Below are 27,818 nucleotides of genomic sequence, written 5' to 3'. Positions count from 1 at the left end.
TTCTTCTTCTTCTTCTTCTTCTTCTTCTTCTTCTTCTCCTTTTCTTCTTCTTCTTTCTTCTTCTTCTTCTTCTTCTTCCTCTCCTTCTTCTTGATCAGCCTCTCCTCTTCTTCCACTCCTCCTCCTCCTTTTTCTTCCTTTCCCTCTTCATCTTCTTCTTTCTCTGCATCTCCTCCATTCAGTGAGTATTGTCACAAAGTGTTTCAGAGGATTTGGCTATTTATGTAGTAAGCAGGTTAGTTTTGCAAGTGCACTATGTTGAGAAACTGAGTGTTAGATTTCATCTGCCGTCCATTCTTCAACTATCAGCTTCTTCATAGTAGTCGCTCTGGCAGTGTTTGATTCTTGGCGCGCTTCCGCTGCCAACTTTATTTTGATCAGCTGACATGTTGTTTTTCTTGTTTTTCGTCATTCTTTCTTCATTATATCTTTAGAATACATTGCATATTTTTTAAAGGTTTTCGTCAATTGTCCTAATTAGATTTTTTTCAGGTCTAAACCTCCATAGCTTTTTTTTTTGGTTTTGCATTGTACAATACTGCTTTTACCCCCTGCTTTGTCTCTCGTAAACTTGGTTTTTCCGTTTGTCTTTGCTCCAACTCACTTTGTCCAGGGATTATTGTAGCTCTGCATTCTTCAAGTTTTGGAACCGTCTTTTGCACTCAATTTCAATCTTCAGATCACTTTTCAAATGTTATGAAATGTCTACAATCGAGTCAACAATTAATCTTGAGTTTTAAATTCCGAAGTCTTAAATTTTCATAACTTTCAATTCAGTGCGTCGCAACTATGTGTTTCATGTCTACTCAAGTGTTTTTTCCAAGTTACTTTGGACTCAGGTTTCAATGAATTTCAATCAAATTGCATCTCTCAAACATTCGTTCTGCGATTCTAACTCACTTTTTACAGATTTGAGTTGTGCTCCAAGTTATTCACATAAGATTGTCTCGCTGTTGCATCACGTTGCACTGTGGCTTTACTGCGTCATAGCTGTTCACCACTAAACAGTTACATTGTTGCCATTTTTCTTCCCTTGGAACGACTTCATCATTTTGGATCCTCACTCAACTCCATGTTTCTCTTGATTCATGAGAACATTTGCCGATAGTCCTGCCTTTGCTGCAGTTTCCCATCGACATGTCCTGGCTTGGGCATGTCCTATCTCTTGGCACTTTGAAGCTTCTAACTCTACATTCAGCTAAGTATTTCATATTAATTTTACCTTTTCTCTTACATACATGTATAGTTAACCTAAAAAGCAGATTTTATTGACCATTTATTCATAGCCAATTACATTGTGTCATTTCGAAATTTAGCAATTTTTTTCCCCATTGCAATTCACTGGTTCGAACCTGGATTATCATGTATTTTGTACACCAAATTTTTGTGAATCTTTTCAATTATCTCCCATTCTAGTCAAAGCTATTACAATTTGACTTTGGATTACAATTATCAGCTTCAATTATATTGGTTCTGAGTTCCATTCCCTTGTTTGTATTTGTAAGAAATTTTTTTACAATTATCAGCTCCAATTATTTTTGTTGTTAGTTCATTCTCTTGTTTGGATTTGTAAGAAATTTCATCATGAATATTAACGTTTGTCAATTCCAAGCCTTTTTTACAAAATCTAGTTAGTCAATTCAATTATAACATCCTCAATCAATTTGTTCTTAAGTCTATTCTCCAATCTGGACCCACAATTATCTTTGTAACATTACATATTATCTTCTGTGCCAAAGAAGATAATTTTGAATAAAATTTAGAATTTAGAAATAGGCCGACACATCTAGAAAATACCTGAGTCTATACCTAATTCATGCAGGTGAACGGGCTAGAGTCAAGAAAACTTCAATTAATCTTGCCATGCCTGATTTAATAGGTTTATAGTATAGAATAACACTACAATTTGAAATAATTGAAAAATACAAACAGCTTCAATAAACATTGGCAACTAAAATCAAACAACAGAAACAACAATTTCATGTTACTTTGTTGACATTCTTCATCTGATTCGGGGGCGCATTACTATCCCCGTTTAGATAGCAATACGTCACAAAACCAAAACAATATCAGTCATCAAATAACAAATAATTAACTTCAACATAAAATTACTCAAGAGAGAAAAGCCCGTTGAACCCAAGTTTCGTCGATAGTAACCCATATAACCCATTTCATAATAATTTTGAATCCCCACTTTTGATTGACATTCTCGAATGAACCTTTGTTTCACTACACTGCACTTTCGTTGGTCTGTACGTTGCTTTATCGTCGGGGTTACAGTACCTTGTTTTTGGCGGTGAGCTTTTACCGGTTGAATTTGGCTTGACGGCGACGTCCTCTTACGTCCCTAGGCCTGTCGTCTGAACGGGTGTCTTGAAGCGGTGTTACATAAAGTTGCGGAACCAAAGGGGTGGTAGTACAAGAAGTTGGTTTGGGGACACACATGACCGCTGTAAATAAATGTATTACAGCATTAATTTCTAACTCTTCCTACAATTCATCAAAAGCTAAAACAGGAGTTATCTATGATTACAATTAATTAAATTCTCTCATTCTATTTGAATCCTCATTTTATATAGATTTTTATCTTTAAACTACTGATTCTTTGTATCAGAATTAATGGATCTTTCTTCACAAATAATTCAAATTGAAATGATGCTAACTTATATGATATTTTTTGTTTGGTTTGCGAAATCAAATATAATTTTTCATATAGTAGCTCGGCTAGTATTGTTGGAAACTTGTGCGCCAGCCAACATTTATTTTATTTATTATTTATGAACTATAGGACGCAATCCAAGTGTAAATAACGGGCATTCGCCCAAAACTGCTCAGAACCTTAATTAAAAATGAACATTCCAGAGTTTATGATTTGATTTACCTACAAATACAAGTCCAAAAACTAGTATCAACTGAAATTATGAATTTATCACCTAATAAAACACTTTATAACACAATAAAAGAAAAAAATATTGAAAATTTCACTGTAAGGAAAGATAATGTTTGCCTTATAAGATTCATCTTGTGGATAGTTTTTACCTTTAATTAAATAAAATTAGTAGACACATAGAAAATAATTTAAATTGTATTAAAATTTGAACATTCATTAATATTAATTTCCTGGAAAAGAAAAACTTTCTTCTTCATCTATTAAGATTTCTATCATAGAAAATTTACTAAATCATTCGAAAGCCTTAATGACATAAGAAAACAGAGTCTGAAAAATATAAATTATAAAATGTCATAAACTCAATATGAACATAATCTTAAAAATTTCATTCCAATTTAAAGGCTATCTTCCTGACTTTCAGCAATACTCTACGATCATATATCTCCAGAAACAATAACTCAAATGTAACGTAACTGAAAACTTTCTATACTTCTTTAGAAAAAAAATTTATAATTATCTTCCATCACTAATAAAATCAAAAGGATTATTCTCAATCAATATTATTAACTTGAAAAATAACAGGCTTAATTAATTCAATACTCTTATGGAAGTTTCAATCAATTAAATTCCCTAAATTATTATTTAACCTTATTTTACGTACCTTAGCGGTTATTTGAAGAAACAATTATTCGTACATGATGAAGAAACACAATTGAACTTTTCAGGACATGGCACTACTAGAAAATTTAAACTTTAATAAAAATAAAACTAGCTTAACTAATGTTATAAACTTGTAAACCTGCCCAAAAAGGGCGAAACATAGTGACTACATCTTTACTCTCGTAGTGCTCCTAGCAAAGTGTCCTCCGAAACGTAATCTGGTCTCTCGACTGGGGAATCCCCACTACTGTATTCAGAAACAGGTCTCCTATTGGGCGAATGGAATCAATTTGACCAATCGTCGCGTGGCTTCTAGAGCCTTTGGACCAAATAGTAACTGCAAAATCGGTAGTTTGTTATAATTTCAATGCTTGCTGTTTTCCAACTTATCGCACTTTATGTCGCGACACGAAGGCTAAGTTTTAGAGATAATTCCATAATCTACATTCCTCGACGACTCGGAGCCACAATTTTTAAATATCTATCATGGGAAACTCGAAGTCATGGCCGTTCATAATAGAGAGAGAAAATAATTTATTTCGCTAACTAACTTACAATAATGGCTCTAGTCTATTGCGTATTAAATTTACTATTATAACTTGTGAAAAGGCCTGAATTAAAGAGAGTGCGCGGCACACTTCAGTGTCTCAGTATTCAAATATCTTATTCAATTTTGAAGATTAATTCAAGTTTTACAATTAGATTTGATTCAATTATATTTTCATTAACTGCACTATAAGTCATAACTGCATTATAAGTCACTTTCAAGATTGTATTATCAGTATTGTATTTCTTGTTAAAATTGCATTCCATTAACATCACTTATATCAATTTTCATTAGAAAGTTTTCACACTCAATCTTTTTAATATTTTCTAATACTATAGTTCTCATCTATTATATTTGAAATTTTGCTTACTTGTAGCTACAACTCAGAAGTATTTAGGAATTTTAATCACATTGATTGGTGTTTGCTCACATTTGAAAAACATTACACATTGGTACACATTGGTACATCACCAGCGGAGCCTCGAAGTGCAAGAGGACCTCAAGAATGGATAGGAGAAGCCTTTCCAACAACCCCGAGACCAATCCGGACTCCAGGAGGACACCTAGTGCCAGAGAACTTAGACTTCGCGTCCGCGAGAGAAGTCTAGTGAGCGGGCCTCCACAACGTGTCGATTCCATCCGGAATCAAAAGAGGACCTCAAGTAAGGCTAGGGAAAGCCTTTGCGAGAGCTCCGAGACCGATCAGGACCCCAGGAGGACACCTGGTGCCCGAAGACTTAGACTTGGCGTTCGCGAGAGAAGTCCGGTGCGCGGGCTCCCGCAACGTGTTGATATCATCCGGAGTCAAAAGAGGACCTCAAGAAAGGCTGGGAAAAGCCTTTGCGAGAACTCCGAGACCGATCCGGACTCCAGAAGGACATTCAGTGCTCGAAGACTTAGACTTCGCATCCGCGAGAGAAGTCCAGTGAGCGGGCTCCCGCAACGTGTAGATTTCATCCGGAATCGAAAGAGGACCTCAAGTAAGGCTAGGGAAAGCCTTTGCGAGAGCTCCAAGACCGATCCGGACCTCAGGAGGACACCTGGTTCCAAAGACTTAGACTCTCCGTTCGCGAGAGAAGTCCGGTGTGCGGGCTCCCGCAACGTGTTGATATCATCCGGAGTCGAAAGAGGACCTCAAGAAAGGCTGGGAAAAGCCTTTGCGAGAACTCCGAGACCGATCCGGACTCCAGAAGGACATTCAGTGCTCGAAGACTCAGACTTCCCGTCCGCAAGAGAAGTCTAGTGAGCTGGCCTCCGCAACTTGTCGATTACATCCGGAATCGGAAGAGGACCTCAAGAAAGGCCAGGGAAGACCTTTGCGAGAACTCCGAGACCGATCCGGACCCCAGGAGGACACCCAGTGCCCGACGACTAGGACTTAGAGAAGTCTGGAGCGCGAGCTACTGCAGCTTACTGATTCCATCCAGAATCGGAAGAGGACCTCCAGAAAGGCTAGGGAAAGCCTTTGCGAGAGCTCCAAGATCGATCCAGACCCCGGGAAGTCTCCCGGTGCCCGAGGACTCGGACTTAGTCCCGACACAGAGATCTTTTTCACTGCAGACACTGCAGCGCTCCTACTACTTTCATTCCACGCCTAACCCTGTTTGGCAGTGCGAAAGCATGGCCCCTCTTTCCTAGAAGAGGGAAACATTTCTCTAATGTACCCAAGACCCTGTTTCAACCCCTCACGAGAACGAGGGTGGTTGACGGATGCCCCACCGAGACTCCCGTCCCCTGCCACGGCCCACCCCAGTCACCGACTGAGTTTAGCCGGCCCAGAGTGACACTGGGAATTCTAGTAGAGGAAGGTGTGGGCAAAAATCTACTCAGAATATATATATATATATATATATATAATATATATATATATAGGTTCATTCCTTAACACAAAGTGGGTCGTTTGCATAAATTTGTACAACTTGTGTTGGTCTGTTCGAGTAAGTTGGTCCAAGCATCTTTAGTTGCTCCACAGACCTATCATGTGATGGCGTTTGTGTAATGGAGTATAATAGTTGACTCCCATGGGTCTGAGCTTTCGCGCCATTTATTCAGACTGAACTCGATTTGAGGTTATGTATTGAAGTTCGCGCCTTTTCTGTTGTGAATGGAATAATAATTCTTCTCTTGTCCTCGTCTGTCAGCTGATTGTTGTCTGCAGAGTGAAAACAGTGAAAGTGATATTTGTGTTTTGTGATGTTGTGATTGTGTCAAAATGTCCAAAAAGATTATTCAAGCAGTGAACAAATTTTGAAACGAAATCAAGAATAAGACACATCAAAAGTAGAAATTAAAAGTAAACCGCATCACTACTCACAGAGTGTACCTATGTAATTGAGTGATTCGAAATAAATAAATGTAACAAAAAATTAAATCGTAAATGTAATTCCTTCATTTCTATCACTACTTACAAGCTCAACTAAATCTGCACAAGAATCTTATTCTATTAGGATATATACTGTAAATATATACCTGAATAGAATAATTGGTAAGAAGCTCATTGGCAATGAAATTCTCAATTGTGTAAATAAATATTTAGATCATAAAAGTCAAGTTAGTCCTAAAATCATTCCTCTTCAGCCATGTAATTATTTAATATGAATAACTCTGTTAATAGGTCGAAAGTTAGGAATTGATATGCAAACGATATCAATCCTGGGCCTGGGACTAATGATAAACAGCTAATGAAGCTTTTCTAAACACTACATTTTTGAATGTCCAGGATAGGCCATATCAAACAAATTAAAATATATTTCCCTCTTATGTTATAACTATAATGCTAAGATAATTATTACTGTTTGTGAACACTGGTTAACAAACGATGACTGTAGCTATCTTACAATACCTGGCTATGAACTTGGGTCCTTCTATGGAAGAAAAAATTCCATTCATGGCGGAGCAGCAATTTTTCTAATTAATGGATTGGAATTCAAAGAATTAAGCATAGTAAAGGAACTTTCTATAGAAATAGTTTGTGAAGCTGCTGCAATTGAACTTCCAAATGAGAAAATAATTGTTTTGTCATTGTACAGACCCTATAATAATGATGTTAGTTTTTTAACAACTTTCTATCCTGTCTTGATGATATATTATGTGCCATTTATAAATGTAGCCTAACTATAATTTAATATTATGTGCTGATTTCAATGTCAACTTTAATGTGAATGATAATTTAAATAGAGATCTTTGCAATTTGTTTGAATGTTTTGGTATCCATATTAATTTCTACAAATGAAATCACTAGACCAGGCACACTGAATGATGGCCACTGTATTGATAATGTTGTGACTGATATTCACGATAGCAGACATGTGACCCAAGCTATCAATACACATCTACTGTCAGATCATCATGCCCTACTATTTAAATCTATAATAAATGTGAAAAATGACTCTCAAAGTTTTTCTAGTGTAAACAAAAAGCTAGTTAGGTTAGTTAATGATCAGAACACTTATTTATTTGTCAGGCTAATATTAGTATCATACACTGGAGTGTGGTGTATTTGCTTAATGATGCTAATGATAAGTTTAAGAAGTTTTTTGATTTGTATATGTCAGCTGTTAATGCTGCTTATCCTCTTAGAGGTTTCAAAGTTAGTAAGCCTAAGCTGGATGATGGATGGTATACTGCTGATTTAATGAAACTCAAACATAGTTGTGATGAATATTATAGCTCACTGAATTTTTTAAGACTAATCAGTTTAGAGATAAATATAAAAGCTGTAAGAAAGAGTATAGAATTGCTATTAAGAATGCAAAAATGAATTATTTCAACAACAAAATAGAGCACTCAAAAATAAAACTCAAGCTGCATGGAAGGTAGTTAAAATTCTTACAAATGTCAACAATGAAGCTATTGATTTTTTTTTTTTTTTGAGATTACGTCCTAAAGACTCCAGTCATGGAGAGTATAAGACAAGACATGTTATTACATAATAATTCTAACACTAAGTAGTTCAACCTAGTTTAGGTTTGAAAGGAATTCTTGTACACTATAAAAAGCTCTATCAACTAAATATTTTTTCATTTGTTTTTTGAAAATCTTCAAATCATCTTTACTTTTCAAGATTTGAGGTAGCTTGTTATAAAATTTCTTACCAATATAATCTGGTTTTTGTTCAAATAACCTACTATTGTGACCCATTATATGATAATCTGCTCTGTTTCGCGTATTATACTCATGAACATCTGAATTTTGGATCACACCACTCGTTTTCACATGCATTACAACTTCATATACATACAAAGATGGCACAGTTAATAGACCAAGCTTTTTAAATAAAGGCCTACAAGAGTCTAACCTATTCACTTTCTCTATACATCTGAGTGCCTTCTTTTGAATCTTAAACACTCTGTCCATATTTTGTTGAGATGAATTACCCCATACTAAAATAGCATACCTAATATGAGATAGTATAAGTCCATGGTAAGCAGTTAACAGTAGTTTTTTATCATTCAGCCTAGCAAGCTGCTTTACATGATGATAACAATGCTGATTCATTTAACAACTTTTTCATTGAAAAAGTTGAGGAAATTAGTGAAAATGTGCCAGTTAGTGAACATCTCACCTCTCACTACATCGATAAGTGCAATAGGCCTAATGTACCATTTTTTCCAACCTGTTACTGCAGATTATGTGTACCAGAAAATAAGTAGTCTTAACAACATAATTTGTAATATAGAAGGCACTGATGAAGCAGGATTTCTCTTTGCTGATGATTTTGGTCTCAAAGTTAGTTGTAAATCCGAAGCAGGTGTAAAAAATTGTCTAGTTGATAGCTCTCTACTCCTTAATGATTGTTGTGCTAGTAATTATTATGTTCACCAATAATAGAAATTCAAACAATGAAGTAGGGACTGAACCTTTAAAATTTCTAGGTATTGTTCTTGATCCCAAACTTAATTGGCAACCACATAATATGCAGAGTTAATTAGTGAAAAAATAGCAAAGGTACTCTACTTGCTGAGAAGGTTAAAGTTAACTGTAGATATTAATATATTATTAAATGTGTATTTCTCTCAAATACAAAGTTTACTGTCCTATGGTATACTATTATGGAGCTCTAGTACTCATGTCTCAAAAATATTTATACTCCAAAAGAAAGCAATTAGATTGATTTGTAATGTTGATATGAGGACCCACTGTAAACCTTTTTTCACAAATTTGGAAAATTTAACTGTCTATTCTTTGTATGTATTATTTAGTGTTAGTTAAGTACATAGTAATCTGGATTTTTTAAAATTAAATAGTGACTGTCATGGATATGAAACCAGAAATAGGAATAATATCAGAGTTCAATAGTTCAGGTTCACAACTTCACAAAAAAATCTTCTGTACACATCTGTTAAACTGTACAATTCATTACCACTAGAAATTAAGGCACTGCCTCTTACATTCTTCGAAAGGAAATTGAAAACTGTACTGAAAACTGAAAGTTTTTAAGATAACATCCAAGAATTTCATGTAATTGACTGGACCAAATATTTGTAGGCTAATATTATTTGTATATATTAATTGTATTATGTAATATCTAGTACCTATTTTTGACATTTATATGTCTATGATAATATAGATTCTTATTCTTATTCTTTCAAGAATGTGAACAAAAAAAGGCTTGCTCATTTTTGAAAGTGGATTTCATATTTATTTTTTGTTTGTATTCTAGTTTCCCACATCTTTGTGAGTAATGAGAGAATTGAACAAATACTTTCTGTATTAATTAAATTTATTACTTATAATAAATTTACTTATTACACATGGATGAGTGGATGAATAACCCCTGTAAAATCTGACAAAGCATTTATTGGAACGGTTTCACTTGTTATTCGTTCCGCTACTACATAGACATCATGTCGTCATCATGTCTGTCTGTCTGCGCGCTGTGTCTTTTGTGCGTCTGCGCTGACCAGTGACGTCTCAGTAGCGGTTCTTTGCCACTGCTCTAGTCAGCTGGTTTTCTATACTTCTATTCGTACCTTTTTCGTCGGATTTTTTGCCGTTGCAATTTTAATATTTGTGCTATTCGATTTTTTAGAATTTAATCTTGTCTTTAGGCATCTTACTTTCTAGTTATTTGTTACTTTTTCACCATTCGTTTGCGAGCGCTTTGCCTACGTTTCTAACACATCCGGCAGCTTGCCTTTTTCATTGTAGCTTGCAAGCTTGCAGCGTCTCCGTGTCTTTTTCAATGGTGGATAGTCGAGTGTGCTTCCTGCGCTCGGTCTAAACCTTTCATCTGAATTCATCGGACTTACAAAACGTTTTTAAAGTGTGAATTATTCTTCAAATTAATTCGTTTGTTCTATTCTTCAGTGTGATTCAATTATTCATCGAGTTCTTCACTCAGTTTCTCTGTTAAACTTTGATGAACTTGTCAAAAATTGCAACCTCGTGTGAGCGTTTCATCGCTATTCATTTGATCTACAGAACCTTTTTAAAGTGTGAATTATTCTTCAAATTAATTCGTTTGTTCTATTCTTCAGTGTGATTCAATTATTCATCGAGTTCTTCACTCAGTTACTCTGTTAAAATTGGATAAACTTTGTCTAAAAATTGCAACCTCGTGTGAGCGTTTCATCGCTATTCATTTGATCTACAGAACCCTTTTAAAGTGTGAATTATTCTTCAGATTAATTTGTTTGTTCTATTCTTCAGTGTGATTCAATTATTCATCGAGTTCTTCACTCAGTTACTCTGTTAAAATTGGATAAACTTTGTCAAAAATTACAACCTCGTGTAAGCTTCAGTTGCCATTTTTCTACAATTGGCTTCACCTCGTGAACTTCAACTTTCAAGTGCATCATCTCTACCGTTTGGAAATCAAGCCAAAAATTCCACAATTTGAAGATCGGATTATTCGTTTGGAATTCTACTCGCTCCAGCCTACTTTTCCATTGGGGGTTTCGCCTGCTGTAGTGGACGTTTCCATGCTTGTCATCGCATGGCCAGATCACTTCATCGCTTGCTGATGTCCTGTTCCTGTTGGTATTGCGGAGTCATTGCCTGTCTGCCTGGCCGCATCTCCTCTTCAAAATTTTATTCAGGTTATGTAAATCGTTCTTTTCAATTTCCATTTACGTATGCATCATTATTGTTTTATTAATGTCTATCTTGACATTCAATTCACTAAGGCCACCAACGCCTATTAATTCATTGGATTTGACAGCTACCCTTGGCTTTACAAGTGATTTTCTGAGGCCACTGACGCCTACTTATTGTTTTATTAATGTCTATCTTGACATTCAATTCACTGAGGCCACTGACGCCTACTTATTGTTTTATTAATGTCTATCTTGACATTCAATTCACTAAGGCCACCAACGCCTATTAATTCATTGGATTTGACAGCTACCCTTGGCTTTACAAGTGATTTTCTGAGGCCACTGACGCCTACTTATTGTTTTATTAATGTCTATCTTGACATTCAATTCACTGAGGCCACTGACGCCTACTTATTATTGATTGATGTCTATCTTGACATGCAATTCACTAAGGCCACCGACGCCTATAATTCATTGGATTTGACAGCTACCCTTGGCTTTACAAGTGATTTTCTGAGGCCACTGACGCCTACTTATTGTTTTATTAATGTCTATCTTGACATTCAATTCACTGAGGCCACTGACGCCTACTTATTATTTGATTGATGTCTATCTTGACATGCAATTCACTAAGGCCACCGACGCCTATTAATTCATTGTATTTAACAGTTACCCTTGACTTCACAAGTGATTTTCTGAGGCCACTGACGCCTATATAATTGTATTCAATTGTAGCAATTATTCTTTGGATTTGACAGATACCCTTGGCTTTACAAGTGATTCATTGAAGGCCACTGTCGCCTATTACTCGTTCTAATTGATGTCTGTCTTGACATTCAATTCATTGAAGGCCCATGTCGCCTATATTCAACCCGGACTGTCCTCATTGTATTTATTAGCTACCCTTAGCTCTTAAGTGATATTTTAAGGCCAGTAACGCCTATTAATTGTTTGGTCGAAGTCTATTTTGACATTCAAATCACTGAAGGCCTATGCCGCATATATTTTTATGTTATTTGCTGAGCATTTTTTACAGCTTATTGTCATTTTTTAATCATCATTATTGTACCTTAGTAATAACTTTCATTATAGCACTCAATTTATATTCATTTCAGGTATCATTATTACTGCCTTTGCATTTATTGTCATACTTCAATGGTCATTAATGTCATTGACCTTATTTCTTTTAAATTTTTTAGTTCTCTACATTATTTCACATGTTGTAATTTTCCCAAGATTTGACTCATTGTTTTTGTATGTGGCCATCTGCCTATTATTATTTAAGGATTCAAAGACTTAACCTACTTACAATTGCCTTTGTATGTGGCCATCTGCCTATTATTATTTAAGGATTCAAAGACTTAACCTACTTACAATTGCCTTTGTATGTGGCCATCTGCCTATTATTATTTTATTGATCTCAAAATATTTGATTCAATGTTTGTATGTGGCCACCTGCCTATCATTATTTTATTGATCCCAGGATACTTGACACAATTGTTTTTGTATGTGGCCATCTGCCTACTATTATCATCTTATTATTATTAAATCTTATATTGTTGATTCATTTAGTCTTTTATTGGCGTACTTACCACACTTCAAGCTATCAGTATTTTTATGTACAGAATTCAAAGATTTATTTGTAGGTATTTATACCAACTATCATCCACAGTCCACTGCCCTGCCCTTGGATTCTGTCAACCCCCATAATAATTTGAAATTATAAATGGTTTTTGAATTTCAGTATTTTTTTTATTTCTACAATTTATTCCTGTTTATTATTTCATTTATTTTATAATAGTTCCTGTTATATTCAATATAAACAATTTTCATAGATAGAGAATAGCTGCTACAGTATCTTATATTCACTTTCTAGAAAACCACATGAAAATACATGTGAAACAATTGTGGAAAATGCACATTGTAGTGGGTTCTAGCACATACAATATTATTAGATTACAAACTCTACCTCTTCTTTGGTTCTAACCTTCTTATTGTGGAAAACGTTTTTTGAAAATTGCAACTTTGAATGCTTTATTGGAAAACGATGATACGTATCAAAAAAGTATTTTAGCTGTTGTTTTTCTTCCAAAGACTACATTAAAATAATGTGTCATCTAGTGTGATGATCTTTTTCTTCGAGAAATATTAGTTTAATTGAAATAGATGGAAACAGTTAATTAATCAAACTTGAAAAGCTAATTATACATTGAAACAAATCCTGAAACAAGAAATCTAGCTTATTGGAAGAATAGCTTCCAAAATTACTAATGAAGCTAACAATGAAAATCAATGAAAAAAATTCCAATGTCACTTCAAAAATCATAAATTGAATCTATGAAGTGCATCAACAAATCAACTGCATTCAGCCTATCAGCTTGGAAAATTATGTATTATCATAAATTCAATCGAAAGAAAATACTGTAACCATGCCTATTGGAAGAATCCTTACAGACATCGCGAGGAACGAAAAACCAAAAATTGAAATTCTATCAGCCAGTTGCATAAAAGAAAATCAAACCATAAGATGACGTCTTTAATGGAGCCACTACAGCCACTTCCCTGTTCAGCTCTGTATGATGACGTCATCTTATGTTAATTAAATTACATTTTCTTTTGTGCAACTTGCCGTTTGTGTTGGAACTTGGAATTATGACATCCCTATTGTCTGTACAGGTAGATCGGAATTTTCTCTTTTATTATATTCGGAACCTACAAGTTATGTATGGTAGCCATTGAGCTTATTAATTTTTTTTGTCCAAAAAGATGTGGGGCCCTAATTTGAGAATAATTTTCAATATCATTTATCTTATCAATTCGAGTGATAGCTCATTTTACTCTAGAACATGGTATGCCATAGTGGAGTAGGTCAATTTCCACACAGAAAAAACTAAACAAGTAGAATAGAGGACACATTATAAAATTTTTTTGTAACTAACTAGGTTTTGTATGTAATTTATTGTAATTTATCTAATATGTTGCGTAATTGATCTTGTAGTTTTTTTTTGGGGGGAAATAAACATTCATTTAATTATTTGTTCATTTTACTCAGCTCTTCAAGGTGGGTTCAATGCATATCAGTTACCTGATTGAACCTTACCTAACCCTAACGCATGCCTTCGCCACGACCAACCTCACCAGACATGTGTATTTTAATGAAATGATTATAAACTCAACTTTTTGGAATGGGATTGCTCCAAAAATACTTCAACAGTGTAATAAATAAGTCAACAGTGCAATTCATTAAAATATACATAGCCTATCTGGTGAGGTTAGAGGTACTAGTGAGGTTTTGTCAGGCAACCGAAATATGCATTGAAACCGCCTTGAAGAGCTGAGTAAAATGAGTTATCACTCAATATGAAAGGACAAATATTAAGAATTCTCTAATTTGGAGAAAAAGAAGAACAAGATGACAAAGAAGGAGAAGCAGAAGAAAAAGAAAAGTTGGGAAAAAAGTAGGTCTTATCCAATGTACCTACAAGGTACTGGTATACAAAATACAAGGTATACAGAATACAAGGTACTGGCCACGAAAAGATGCGCGTTGACAAATCCAAACCAGCTGGTCGGTGTAACGTCATTGATGCTCTAAAAGTATATTCTTCCTATCTTTTCAATGTTGAATTGAGCAGCTTTGTAAGTCTTTTTCTCAAAAAGTACATAACTTTCCAGTACCATCGACATCCCCTACGATTAATACAAGAATTTATCTTAATTTTTTTTAGAAATTCAATACTTTTGGACGGCTGGATCTTTCAGAATGATCGATTTTGTAAGAGCCTGCTCATTGAATAACTGTTGCTCTCTTATTGAAAATTAACATGCTTTCCCTGGCTCTTTTGTAATTCAATTACTCAATGCTGATCAATTTGATAAAGCGATCATTGAATAAGGAATTAAAAACGTGGAAACATTAATTAGAGTATAATATTATTTCTCTCAACATCCTTCATATCTTGTCTGTATATTACATAGAATCAGTAGAACATCTTGCCGGTTCAACATCTTTAATCCTTTAGGAGTGCACTCTTAATTCAGGAAAAAAATGATATACACATACTTTAACCAGGTGATAGTTGTGTGTTACGGTCACATACAATATTTATCTTTTTTCTTGAGCAGCTTTGTAAGTCTTTTTCTAAAAAGTATATAACTTTTAAGTCCCATCGACATCTCCTACGATTTATACAATATTTATCTTCAATTTTTTTTAGAAATTCATCACCTTTGAACTCCTAGATCTTCCAGAATTCTCGATAATGTAAGGGCATACCGGTTTGGAGATAGAGAACTCTCATTTGTTACTACGAGAAGGGATACTCGTAGAATGAATGAATAGATTTTATTTGTCAACATTTGAAAAGATGAATGGCTTCAAAGGTTTTCTACTGGAGGTTTTCTATTCAAAGTTTTAATACCCCAACAATTATAAAGTTGGAAAAAGGTACTGAATGTAGCCTATTTCTCCTAGTAATACTTTGAGTGATAATATAGACCTATACTTCTTCAATCACTGTTTTTATCAGCGTAATAATTAGGCTTGGCTTGAATACTTTATAGTTATTTCGAGCTTTCTCGTTATTTATTACGTTGTACACATTCGAGCTGTTTCCTTTGTTCATTGTGATATTCTTCTGCAAACTCAACCAATATCTATCCTTTCAAAATTGATTCTAATACCAATCTCAATGCAGAAGACATATAAAGGAAAAGCTAATATTAATTAGATAAAAGTAAAATCAAGAGCGGTTGCAGAGAATAAAGGTTGTTAGTGCAGGGCATTCCATCAGTGATTTGAAAGGAGAATGTGGATGATCAACGGATGAAGATGATAAGCGCACCACTTTCCTCCCTTATGATATTATATTATGATATTTGATGATTTCGTTTGTTATTACCAATCAATTGGATTGATCAACAATTAAATTCCAATTTTATTTTCGATAAAGAACTTCATTGGTTTCAAAATTATTTACACTCAGTGACCAAGGCACAATCTAGTAACATAATTTTTATCACATATACATCACTCACACTCTATGTGGTAGAAAGCCCCAATATATGGAACAAAAGAAAGTATGGGGTGATAGTATAACACTCACATTCATAAATGCATTATAAACTGAATAATTTGCTATTTGAAAAAATATCTTAAAATATGCCCAACTATATTTTCTTTCCGGTATAGGAAAATAATGTGGAGATTGAAAATAATTATTGGAATTTACCACGCACATTATCCTGTTTTAAGTTTATGAGAGTTCAATTTCTAGAATTGAAATGCCCTCCGAGTTGATTAAAGAGATTTTCATCCTTTCTATTCTTTCAAACAGGAATTCAACCGATCACTTGCCTTATAGAATTATCAAGTTTATTAGAAGGAATATATTGTAGGATACTTATAGTATGAATTCATATTCATACGCATACTTTTCAATGTATGATTCATTTTCATTAAATTCATTATTATTGAATCATGAAGAGTTGATTTTCCCTTTCACAAATAAATAAAGAATGAGAGTTCTACAATAAGTACCAATTGAGAATTCCTCTTACAAATAATTAAATTAGAAATATGTGTTTCAGAATACGAGATCAAGTATTCAATACAATTATTGAGAATTCCTCACGCGCAATCCATGCTTTAATATAATATTCGCCCTTATATTTTTTGTTATAGTTTTCAATTAGAAAGATTCAACCAGAAAACTATTTCCTCATCAAGTATGTGAAAGCCATAATTTTCCTGAAAAAAGAGTTCCTCCTAAGGGATTAGACAAGAAGTTCTATTGATTCTACATATGATATACAGTACACAGACAAGATAAAGGATTGTGAAAGAAATAATAGTACAATCAATGTTTCATGTTCTTAATACCTTATTCAATGATCGATTTATCGAATTCATTAGCATTGAGTAATTGAATTACAAAAGAGCCAGGAAAAGCATGTTAATTTTCAATAAGAGAGCAACAGGTATTCGATGTAGGCTCTTACAAAATCAATCATTCTGATAGATCCAGTCGTCCAAAAGTATTGAATTTCTAAAAAAAAATAAAGATAAATATTGTATGAGTCGTAGGAGATGTCGATGGGACTTGAAAGTTATTTACTTTTTGAGAAAAAGACTTACAAAGCTGCTAAATTTAACATTGGAAATATAGGAAGAATAGATATTTAGAGTACCAATGATGTCACACTGATCATCCGACTCTGATCATTAAAAGATCGAGATGCACGTGGCCAGTACCTTGTATTCCAAGTAACTTGGTGTTATCTACAGCTCCCACTTTTATAGAGAGATAAAATGAATGCATATCGTTTGAACTTGCCGGTTCAAGTTCAACTACCCAATAGCGTTGTAGTGTTGTTACGCGGGAAAAGTTATCCAATTCAGTTCCTTGGCGGGCGACAGCTGAACGAAGCGCGACTTTTGAAAATTTTTTCCTAGCATCACAACTCTCATAATAATTATGTTTTTTCGGCTTAGGAAGGTGAAGGAGTCATGGGAAAATTCTACAAAAAGTCGTGAACGTTTTTTTCATATATTTGAGATTCTTCTAAATTTTTAAATCAATCTGTCCAAATTTAACAAAGTTATAAGCATTTTCAAATGTGATGCTGGTTAAGAATAAAAATAGAGTAATATCCGTATTCCCTACCAGACATTCAGCTGAACTTTGAGTTCTCATTTTATTCTATGGAAAAATAAATGCATTTTTAGCATTTCTGAGCTTGGAATCATATTTTTCAAATGTTTCTTCATATCTTTATCCAATCAGGTACATTTTCATTTTGTGACTATCTGATCAAATTTAAAATGGGGGGTCCCGGGGAACTACATAAGAGTTGAAATTTTACTGGACCCACAACAGGCTCAAAAACGTAAATATATATATATATATATACCCCATTTTAAATTTGATCAGATAGTCACAAAATGAAACTATTATGTTATACCTGAAGAACTTGACTTGCTGAATGGTTATATTCCACTCAATTTATGATATATTCATCCATAATTAATCTAGATCCTTGTGAAGTTATTCACCTCATGATGGTCCTTTCTAACCTCCAAAGTGCTTATATAATTCTGCTATATAAAATCTACTCCTATGTTGGGTCTTGAGTGATTTGGCGCCAACATTGGAGTTGCATGCAAATTTTACTCCTCAAGAAGGTCCTTCAATATTATAATTGCTGCGTGAAATGTGCTCCTATGTTCGGTCCGCTGAGCTGTGTTGCCAATTCTCATATATAGTAAATAAATTCCACTCCTCATGAAGGTCCATCAAACGTTGCCATACTTCGTCTTTGTAATAATGATTTGAGATTTGTTTGAATCAACCAGCGACCGGCTCCGTGAACTTGTATTGCACATAACTAAGATTTTCATGTTGTCAGAATATGTAAAGGAAAAAAATTGTACAAGCACCGTTTTTTTATGCATTAAAAGTTGATTAATAAAGTTGATTTATTTATTTATTTGAGGTTGCATAATAAGTCAAGCATGCTCAATAAATGTAGAAATCTAGGAGATTCCTGAAAACCCCAATGAGCTGTATCAGTTGAAAGGGAATTACCGAATTGAGAGCCATTTGCACAGTCAAAGCTTAAACTGAATTTAATCAGCTGGTGGCTTAAACTCAAAATGTAACACATTATAACAAATGAGACTTGATATGGATTTCATCCAGTTTAAGATGGAATTTTCGTTTAAACTGTCACTGTGCAAATGGCCCTTAGAGAGACAATAACAACTATAGAACAAGTACAGTTTTCATGAAATGAAATTTTTCAAGTTCAAGATGACAGACAAAAAGCATTACATTAGGGAATTTTTGGGGATACAACGCATGTTTTCAGGAGCTGCAAGCTTCAGTGGGTGGGAAGGTCGGTGGATGCTAATGGTGTGAGTGACCATAAAGGTTTTAAACAACCCTTCTCTTAAGAATATGAAAAATGGGCTGTTAATATAAAAGAATTTGACTTTTGGGTATCTATCAATTATTGGAAATTAAAAAAAATGTTTTTGACTTTCTCATCAGAAATTAACCACACTAATCTTAAGGTATGAACATCTGAATAAAATTGGGGAATGGCCGTGAAATTCAAACTTATTTGCTGGAATAATATCAAGGTTTCGATTGTTAAAACTGAATGAAGACTTTTGGGCAGCATGCCAGGTCTTTGAATGAATTTTAATCACAATACCATCTTTACCGAACACTGCCTATTGTTATATTGATTTTAGAATTATTTCGTGTATCAATAAATTCAGTTTATTGCAGTGACATACACAAGAAAGTACAATAATGAAGGACTACTGGAATCATTAAAACATCGAATGCTACAAACTGTTACTACATTTACATTATAATGAGCAATGTACTCCAACATCTTCCAAGTATGACAATTATTCCTTATAGAATATTAGTGAGTCTAACTCCAATCTCTAGAATATTATCAAATTATCTGATATTAATTGATTTGTATACGAAGTATTCATCCATAGAAGTGTAGGTTCATTCCTTAACACAAGGTGGGTCTTTTGTTTAAATCTCTACAATTCGTGTTGGTCTGTTCAATGGTGAGAATATACTCAAGTATGTAATTTATATAATGTATATATTTATTAATTTATATATGTAATGTATGTATTTATGTAATAGAAATCTTAATTACTGCATCACTGTATATTATATAAATTGTACCTGATTGGATAAAGATATGAAGAAACATTTGAAAAATATGATTCCAAGCTCAGAAATGCTAAAAATGCATTCATTTTTCCATAGAATAAAATGAGAACTCAAAGTTCAGCTGAATGTCTGGTAGGGAATACGGATATTACTCTATTTTTATTCTTAACCAGCATCACATTTGAAAATGCTTATAACTTTGTTAAATTTGGACAGATTGATTTAAAAATTTAGAAGAATCTCAAATATACGAAAAAAACGTTCACGACTTTTTGTAGAATTTTCCCATGACTCCTTCACCTTCCTAAGCCGAAAAAACATAATTATTAGTTGTGACGCTAGGCAGAAATTTTCAAAAGTCGCGCTTCGTTCAGCTGTCGCCCGCCAAGGAACTGAATTGGATAACTTTTCCCGCGTAACAACGCTACAACGCTATTGGGGAGTTGAACTTGAACCGGCAAGTTCAAACGATATGCATTCATTTTATCTCTCTATAAAAGTGGAAGCTGTAGATAACACCAAGTTACTTGGAATACAAGGTACTGGCCACGTGCATCTCGATCTTTTAATGATCAGAGTCGGATGATCAGTGTGACATCATTGGTACTCTAAATATCTATTCTTCCTATATTTCCAATGTTAAATTTAGCAGCTTTGTAAGTCTTTTTCTCAAAAAGTAAATAACTTTCAAGTCCCATCGACATCTCCTACGACTCATACAATATTTATCTTTAATTTTTTTTAGAAATTCAATACTTTTGGACGACTGGATCTTTCAGAATGATTGATTTTGTAAGAGCCTACATCGAATACCTGTTGCTCTCTTATTGAAAATTAACATGCTTTTCCTGGCTCTTTTGTAATTCAATTACTCAATGCTAATGAATTCGATAAATCGATCATTGAATAAGGTATTAAGAACATGAAACATTGATTGTACTATTATTTCTTTCACAATCCTTTATCTTGTCTGTGTACTGTATATCATATGTAGAATCAATAGAACTTCTTGCCTAATCCCTTAGGAGGAACTCTTTTTCAGGAAAATTATGGCTTTCACATACTTGATGAGGAAATAGTTTTCTGGTTGAATCTTTCTAATTGAAAACTATAACAAAAAATATAAGGGCGAATATTATATTAAAGCATGGATTGCGCGTGAGGAATTCTCAATAATTGTATTGAATACTTGATCTCGTATTCTGAAACACATATTTCTAATTTAATTATTTGTAAGAGGAATTCTCAATTGGTACTTATTGTAGAACTCTCATTCTTTATTTATTTGTGAAAGGAAAAATCAACTCTTCATGATTCAATAATAATGAATTTAATGAAAATGAATCATACATTGAAAAGTATGCGTATGAATATGAATTCATACTATAAGTATCCTACAATATATTCCTTCTAATAAACTTGATAATTCTATAAGGCAAGTGATCGGTTGAATTCCTGTTTGAAAGAATAGAAAGGATGAAAATCTCTTTAATCAACTCGGAGGGCATTTCAATTCTAGAAATTGAACTCTCATAAACTTAAAACAGGATAATGTGCGTGGTAAATTCCAATTATTTTCAATCTCCACATTATTTTCCTATACCGGAAAGATAATATAGTTGGGCATATTTTAAGATATTTTTTCAAATAGCAAATTATTCAGTTTATAATGCATTTATGAATGTGAGTGTTATACTATCACCCCATACTTCTTTTGTTCCATATATTGGGGCTTTCTACCACATAGAGTGTGAGTGATGTATATGTGATAAAAATTATGTTACTAGATTGTGCCTTGGTCACTGAGTGTAAATAATTTTGAAACCAATAAAGTTCTTTATCGAAAATTAAATTGGAATTTAATTGTTGATCAATCCAATTGATTGGTAATAACAAACGAAATCATCAAATATCATAATATAATATCATAAGGGAGGAAAGTGGTGCGCTTATCATCTTCATCCGTTGATCATCCACATTCTCCTTTCAAATCACTGATGGAATGCCCTGCACTAACAACCTTTATTCTCTGCAACCGCTCTTGATTTTACTTTTATCTAATTAATATTAGCTTTTCCTTTATATGTCTTCTGCATTGAGATTGGTATTAGAATCAATTTTGAAAGGATAGATATTGGTTGAGTTTGCAGAAGAATATCACAATGAACAAAGGAAACAGCTCGAATGTGTACAACGTAATAAATAACGAGAAAGCTCGAAATAACTATAAAGTATTCAAGCCAAGCCTAATTATTATGCTGATAAAAACAGTGATTGAAGAAGTATAGGTCTATATTATCACTCAAAGTATTACTAGGAGAAATAGGCTACATTCAGTACCTTTTTTCAACTTTATAATTGTTGGGGTATTAAAACTTTGAATAGAAAACCTCCAGTAGAAAACCTTTGAAGCCATTCATCTTTTCAAATGTTGACAAATAAAATCTATTCATTCATTCTACGAGTATCCCTTCTCGTAGTAACAAATGAGAGTTTTCTATCTCCAAACCGGTATGCCCTTACATTATCGAGAATTCTGGAAGATCTAGGAGTTCAAAGGTGATGAATTTCTAAAAAAAATTGAAGATAAATATTGTATAAATCGTAGGAGATGTCGATGGGACTTGAAAGTTATATACTTTTTAGAAAAAGACTTACAAAGCTGCTCAAGAAAAAAGATAAATATTGTATGTGACCGTAACACACAACTATCACCTGGTTAAAGTATGTGTATATCATTTTTTTCCTGAATTAAGAGTGCACTCCTAAAGGATTAAAGATGTTGAACCGGCAAGATGTTCTACTGATTCTATGTAATATACAGACAAGATATGAAGGATGTTGAGAGAAATAATATTATACTCTAATTAATGTTTCCACGTTTTTAATTCCTTATTCAATGATCGCTTTATCAAATTGATCAGCATTGAGTAATTGAATTACAAAAGAGCCAGGGAAAGCATGTTAATTTTCAATAAGAGAGCAACAGTTATTCGATGAGCAGGCTCTTACAAAATCGATCATTCTGAAAGATCCAGCCGTCCAAAAGTATTGAATTTCTAAAAAAATTTAAGATAAATTCTTGTATTAATCGTAGGGGATGTCGATGGTACTGGAAAGTTATGTACTTTTTGAGAAAAAGACTTACAAAGTTGCTCAATTTAACATTGAAAAGATAGGAAGAATATACTTTTAGAGCACCAATGACGTCACACCGACCAGCTGGTTTGGATTTGTCAACGCGCATCTTTTCGTGGCCAGTACCTTGTATTCTGTATACCTTGTATTTTGTATACCAGTACCTTGTAGGTACATTGGATAACACCTACTTTTTTCCCAACTTTTCTTTTTCTTCTGCTTCTCCTTCTTTGTCATCTTGTTCTTCTTTTTCTCCAAATTAGAGAATTCTTAATATTTGTCCTTTCATATTGAGTGATAGCTCATTTTACTCAGCTCTTCAAGGCGGTTTCAATGCATATTTCGGTTGCCTGACAAAACCTCACTAGTACCTCTAACCTCACCAGATAGGCTATGTATATTTTAATGAATTGCACTGTTGAAGTATTTTTGGAGCAATCCCATTCCAAAAAGTTGAGTTTATAATCATTTCATTAAAATACACATGTCTGGTGAGGTTGGTCGTGGCGAAGGCATGCGTTAGGGTTAGGTAAGGTTCAATCAGGTAACCGATATGCATTGAACCCACCTTGAAGAGCTGAGTAAAATGAACGAATAATTAAATGAATGTTTATTTCCCCAAAAAAAAACAAAACTACAAGATCAATTACGCAACATATTAGATAAATTACAATAAATTACATACAAAACCTAGTTAGTTACAAAAAAATTTTATAATGTGTCCTCTATTCTACTTGTTTAGTTTTTTCTGTGTGGAAATTGACCTACTCCACTATGGCATACCATGTTCTAGAGTAAAATGAGCTATCACTCGAATTGATAAGATAAATGATATTGAAAATTATTCTCAAATTTGGGACCCCACATCTTTTTGGACAAAAAAAATTAATAAGCTCAATGGCTACCATACATAACTTGTAGGTTCCGAATATAATAAAAGAGAAAATTCCGATCTACCTGTACAGACAATAGGGATGTCATAATTCCAAGTTCCAACACAAACGGCAAGTTGCACAAAAGAAAATGTAATTTAATTAACATAAGATGACGTCATCATACAGAGCTGAACAGGGAAGTGGCTGTAGTGGCTCCATTAAAGACGTCATCTTATGGTTTGATTTTCTTTTATGCAACTGGCTGATAGAATTTCAATTTTTGGTTCTCCGTTCCTCGCGATGTCTGTAAGGATTCTTCCAATAGGCATGGTTACAGTATTTTCTTTCGATTGAATTTATGATAATACATAATTTTCCAAGCTGATAGGCTGAATGCAGTTGATTTGTTGATGCACTTCATAGATTCAATTTATGATTTTTGAAGTGACATTGGAATTTTTTTCATTGATTTTCATTGTTAGCTTCATTAGTAATTTTGGAAGCTATTCTTCCAATAAGCTAGATTTCTTGTTTCAGGATTTGTTTCAATGTATAATTAGCTTTTCAAGTTTGATTAATTAACTGTTTCCATCTATTTCAATTAAACTAATATTTCTCGAAGAAAAAGATCATCACACTAGATGACACATTATTTTAATGTAGTCTTTGTAAAAAAAACAACAGCTAAAATACTTTTTTGATACGTATCATCGTTTTTCAATAAAGCATTCAAAGTTGCAATTTTCAAAAAAAGTTTTCCACAATAAGAAGGTTAGAACCAAAGAAGAGGTAGAGTTTGTAATCTAATAATATTGTATGTGCTAGAACCCACTACAATGTGCATTTTCCACAATTGTTTCACATGTATTTTCATGTGATTTTCTAGAAAGTGAATATAAGATACTGTAGCTATTCTCTATCTATGAAAATTGTTTATATTGAATATAACAGGAATTATTATAAAATAAATGAAATAATAAACAAGAATAAATTGTAGAAATAAAAAAAATACTGAAATTCAAAAACCATTTTTAATTTCAAATTATTATGGGGGTTATTCATCCACTCATCCATGTGTAATAAGTTAATTTATTATAAGTAATAAATTTAATTAATGCAGAAAGTATTTGTTCAATTCTCTCATTACTCACAAAGATGTAGGAAACTAGAATACAAACAAAAAATAAATATGAAATCCACTTTCAAAAATGAGCAAGCCTTTTTTTGTTCACATTCTTGAAAGAATAAGAATAAGAATCTATATTATCATAGACATTGTTAACAATGCATTGATAAATGTCAAAAATAGGTACTAGATATTACATAATACAATTAATATATACAAATAATATTAGCCTACAAATATTTGGTCCAGTCAATTTCATGAAATTCTTGGATGTTATCTTAAAAACTTTCAGCTTTCAGTACAGTTTTCAATTTCCTTTTGAAGAATGTAAGAGGCAGTGCCTTAAATCCAGATTACTTAACTAACACTAAATAATACATACAAAGAATAGACAGTTAATATTCCCAATTTTGTGAAAAAAGGTTTACAGTGGGTCCTCATATCAACATTACAAATCAATCTAATTGCTTTCTTTTGGAGTATAAATATTTTTGAGACATGAGTACTAGAGCCCCATAATAGTATACCATAGGACAGTAAACTTTGTATTTGAGAGAAATACACATTTGATAATATATTAATATCTACAGTTAACTTTAACCTTCTCAGCAAGTACAGTACCTTTGCTATTTTTTCACTAATTAATTCTGCATATGTGGTTGCCAATTAAGTTTGGGATCAAGAACAATACCTAGAAATTTTAAAGGTTCAGTCCCTACTTCATTGTTTGAATTTCTATTATAGGTGAACATAATAATTACTAGCACAACAATCATTAAGGAGTAGAGAGCTATCAACTAGACAATTTTGTACACCTGCTTCGGATTTACAACTAACTTTGAGACCAAAATCATCAGCAAAGAGAAATCCTGCTTTATCAGTGCCTTCTATATTACAAATTATGTTGTTAATATATATATATTAGGGAGTATTGATCCAAGTATGGGCCCCATAATGAACCTTTCTGCCCTTAGAGAATTGACAATCTTTGTAAACAAACTGGTTGCGGTCCTTTAAATAGATTGATTTTGAATTGCAGCCATAATAAGAAAATTTTTCAAAAAGTATGTTATGCTTAACAGTATCGAAAGCTTTAGACAATATGTCATATGACCTAAAACTAACAGATAGACCCTTCTCCAAATCATCAACAACACTATTAATTTACTAAACTTGTTACTGCATTGCTAGTATTTCTACATGGCCTGAAACCAAATTGTTTTTTAGTAAAAATACCAAAGTTTTCAAAATTATTTGAGATCTGGTCTTGCATTATGGCCTCAAATACTTTGGATATCACAGGTACAATTGTTATTGGCCTGAAATAAGGCCTGATTATATTGGCCTGAAATATTGGCCTGAAGTTTTTCTTATCACCTTTTTTATGTAGCCTACAGGTATTACCTTAACGTTTTTCAATACACTTGGATAAATGCCCTTGTATACTAAACAATAATTTATAAGGTAACTCAAAACTTCACTTATATAAGGGGCAGATATTTTTAAGACCTTAGAATTAATACCATATATATCTAAAAAAAGTTCCTTTACTATGCTTAATTCTTCTAATTTCAATCCATTAATTAAAAAAATTGCTTCTCCACTATGTGTGGAATTTTTCCTTCCATAGAAGGACCCAAGTTCATAGTCAGGTATTGTGAGACAGCTACAGTCATCGTTTGTTAACCAGTGTTCAGCAACAGTAATTATCCTAGCATTAGGCTATAGTTTTATAACATAATAAGAGGGAAATATATTCTTATTTGTTTGATATACCCTGGACATTCAAAGATATGGTGTTTAGAAAAGTTTCATTAGCTGTTTATTCATCATTAGTCCTAGGCCCAGGATTGGTATTGTTTGCATATCACTATCACATAACCTAGCTACATTTGGACTGTTGTATAAATTAGAATTGGAACCGTTTTGGGCGTATAAGCCTGTGGTACTTTTCTGTAAGTTGAGTAATTCTCATTGATTGAATAAATAAATAAATATCCATTCCTATCTTTAGACCTATTAAAAGAGTTATTTATGAAAAATTGCATGGCTGAAGAGGAATGATTTTAGGACTAACTTGACTTTTATGATCTAAATATTTATTTATACAATTGAGAATTTCATTGCCAATGAGCTTCTTACCAATTCTATCCAGGTATATATTTATTGTATATATCCTAATAGAATAAGATTCTTGTGCAGAATTAGTTGAGCTTGTAAGTAGTGATAGAAATGAAGGAATTACATTTACGATTTTATTTTTTGTTACATTTATTTATTTCCAATCACTCAATTACATACACTCTGTGAGTAGTGATGCGGTTTACTTTTAATTTCTACTTTTGATGTGTTTTATTCTTGATTTCGTTTCAAAATGTTAATAACCTTAAAGCATTACTAAATCTCATAAGGAAATAATTGTAAAAGAAGCAAGCTAAATAGTACAAGTAATTATAATAATTCAAGTACAAGTTATAATTCTATAACTGACTTACCTTTCAAAGTTGAATTCAAAAATTTATCACTGCTTGAATAATCTTTTTGGACATTTTGACACAATCACAACAACACAAAACACAATATCACTTTCACTCTGCACTGTCTGCAGACAACAGACAGCTGACAGACAAGGACTAGACAAGAATATTCCATTCACAACAGAAACGGCGCCAACTTCAATACATAACCTCAAATCAAGTTCAGTCTGAATAAATGGCGCGAACACTCAGACCCACGGGAGTGAACTATAATACTCCATTACGCAAACGCCATCACATGATAGGTCTGTGGAGCTACTAAAGATGCTTGGACCATCTTACGCGAACGTACCAACATGAGTT

This window comes from Nilaparvata lugens, chromosome 6 (genome assembly GCF_014356525.2).
Source record: "Nilaparvata lugens isolate BPH chromosome 6, ASM1435652v1, whole genome shotgun sequence".
Lineage (NCBI taxonomy): Eukaryota > Metazoa > Arthropoda > Insecta > Hemiptera > Delphacidae > Nilaparvata > Nilaparvata lugens.
The sequence above is the reverse complement of the archived record's forward strand: the minus strand, read 5'-3'. Positions refer to the sequence as shown.